The sequence below is a fragment of the Pelmatolapia mariae genome, linkage group LG6 (genome assembly GCF_036321145.2).
Source record: "Pelmatolapia mariae isolate MD_Pm_ZW linkage group LG6, Pm_UMD_F_2, whole genome shotgun sequence".
In the NCBI taxonomy this organism is placed as follows: domain Eukaryota; kingdom Metazoa; phylum Chordata; class Actinopteri; order Cichliformes; family Cichlidae; genus Pelmatolapia; species Pelmatolapia mariae.
In genome coordinates, this window is record NC_086232.1 from 27,790,041 (window position 1) to 27,792,972 (window position 2,932).

Below are 2,932 nucleotides of genomic sequence, written 5' to 3' on the forward strand. Positions count from 1 at the left end.
AGAAGGCTCATAATTTCCTGTCATTGTGACTTGACCCAGTAGGAAGACAGCCAGAGTGCAGAGATCTGGGTGACAGACCATCAAGAAAAAAAACCACACACAGCCTGTGGAAATAGCTGGCAGTAGTGACTGTAAAGGTTGCAATAGCCTGATGACAAAGCACTCTGTTTCTTAACTTTGTGATGAAATAAAAAGGTTCTGCAATGCTCCAGGCAGTCCTTCCAACTAGGTGAGCTTATTACACACTAAATAATTTCAAAGCTTTAACTCTGAGCCAGGTTATTGATGTTTATATTTCAGAACACGGGCTCTGCAATTAAAGTCTTAGCATATTAATGTTTATTTTTTTGGTGGATTGCTCTGAAAGGAGCCATTGCCACATCTGGTGAGCAGAGGAAAGGCTAATGGATTTTGCTGAGTCAGAGTGATTGGAATTTGCCTGGACTGAAGTCTTCACCATATGGTGAAACTGGAGCACTGCACAAGTGCTGCAAGCCTGCGTCTGGTAAAATCACTTCCTGAGTGTGAAAGTAATGCTTTTGTAGTCCATTCTTGTGGTAACATGATGACTTTTATTGGAGTACAGTTGAGGAAATACGTATGTTTTAACATTAATCCCTCCTGACATGAATTAAGGCAGCATTTGATGGTTATGATGAGGTCCAGTTTGCTTCAGCGTTATCAAAAAAGTCTGTTTAACATCACACGGCAACACTTTTCCACAAAGAATTCGTAGGACAAAAGGAAAATTTGTCAGTGCCATTCACAAACAATATTAGCTTTGTACTTTGAAATGGTCTCTGCTTATAATACACTATTCGTATTCTTGTCATGGCCTGCTCTGCGACATAGCAGTATTTAATCTTAAATTCACCGCATTGTAGTTGTTGCTTCAATAGTCACCTTATACTAAAACTGTAAAAATAAGTGAATGACTTTTTACAAGTTTATTCTGCTACTCATTAGACCCGTGAAATGCCAGTAAATATCAAAAAGTGTTTATGTAGGAGCTGACACATTCAAAAACTGTTGTTTGAGTAACAGTCTAAGCAAACTGTGGATGAAAACATGTTGCACGTTAATTATCTCTTCAGCAGCTAGTGGAGCTTTGCTTTCAAGGTGCTGGAAAGCTGAAGCTTTATTTAAACGCCAAATGACGCTGACCTTAATGTTCGCTCCATTCCTCTGACCCTTACTACCAGTTTTAGGATGAGGTAACTGAACAGCCTGTAATTAGACTGTTATTCATCACTATGCGGGCATCAGTGATTGCCTGCAGTACCGTGCCAGGCCCAGACAGCGGCAGTGTTTGTCAGCCGTGCACCCACTGGCCCTCTGGCATGTTGGGATGCTGGGCTCGTAGTTTGGCTGGCTGCTACACACCGGCCTGTGGCGACCTGTCTGGCTACTCTGCCTACCTGCTTCTCTCCTACTTGTCTGCCTTTATCTGTTTTGTTACCTGTTTGGTAACCTCTTACTGACAGCCTGTCTTGTCTTTTTGACAGACTACTCTCTTAGCTGTCTCCATGGACGTCTGCCGTCCAGTTGCAGTTTTTTTGCCTTTCCTCCTGCCTGTCAGTATTGCTGCAGAGGCTGCCCGGCTGTCACTCTTTCCTCCTTGCTGCTCTTCTTTTGTCTGTCTATCTGCCCTGCCGCCTGTCTGGTTGTCTGGCTTCCCAACCGGGGGATGTCTGGAAAGGTGCTGGATAACAAGCACCCTGCAGACCGACCAGTCACTAGAACAGAGGCGTGGAGGGAGGGTGAGAGAAAGAGAGGGGGTAGGAGGTGGCTGTGACAGATGAAAGGAGAGATAAATGGAGAAAAAGGAGGAGATGAGTAGGGAGGGAGCACATAGAGTTAAAGAGGGTGTGGAGAGCAATCCTGAGAGGCAGAGAATGAGCGAGCACATGGAGATAGACAAGCGTTAAGGAGGAACAGAGGTAGACGACGAAGGCAGGGTGAAGCAGATGGATAGGTGGGAAAGCAGAGCGCAGTGAGTGAAAGCAGTAGTGAGTCGAGAGATCGGGAGACAGACAGACAAGGCATGCTGCTTAATAAGAGGCTTACACACCACGGCTGTTCTGTTATTGAATTAGTGTGCGAGATGTACTGTTAGTCTGAAGAGCAGAACTGTGACTCTATGGGGATTTTACATGCACAAAAACACACATCCTCTCACTCCGTGTCTCTCACATTTTCTCTCACACTCTCTTTTACACATGCACACCCACACAGGCAGTTATCTAGTGTCAGACTCCTGTGCCTCTGCACACAGGCGTTGTGATGAGGCTTGCATCTGAATTACAGATGAGACCATCTAATGTAAAGTGCTGTAGTCAGAGACTCATTTGTATACATAACTTTGACTCTAGTTAATCCCGTCAAGACACCCTCGGCCTGTCTTTCTATATAATGCTGTGGTCAAATGCCCTGCTTAAACCCTCTGAACAAGCAAACAGGGATACAGGGCATCAGCTGAAGCTGTACTCTGAAATTCAAAAATTAGATATGAATCTGTGTAGGATTCAATTAATCAGTAACATTTTTTCTGTCAAGAAAATGTATTCAACTAGCAAAAATGCACAAAAATTTCTGCTTTCCTCCATTTTATAGAAATTTACCTTTTACAGAGGAACTTTTGGACCATCTTCAATGAAGGTCCTCAGTTTTTGTTTACTGAGGTTTCATTTACTTCAGCCCATCTGGCCAAAGGACCAGTGAGCTTATGCAATAGCAGGGTGTCCATTGTCCATTCATCCATCCATCTGTTCCTACACAGTTTACAAGAATTGCTTGTCCTTAATCTTAAGTGCGTTGGACCAGTGAAATTTTCCTTGTCTGTCAATGTAAAGAAGCCCACACTGTCCTGTAATTAAAAAAAAATTAATTCACAGAACATCCCCTTTAAAAAAAAAAACAAAAAAACAGACAT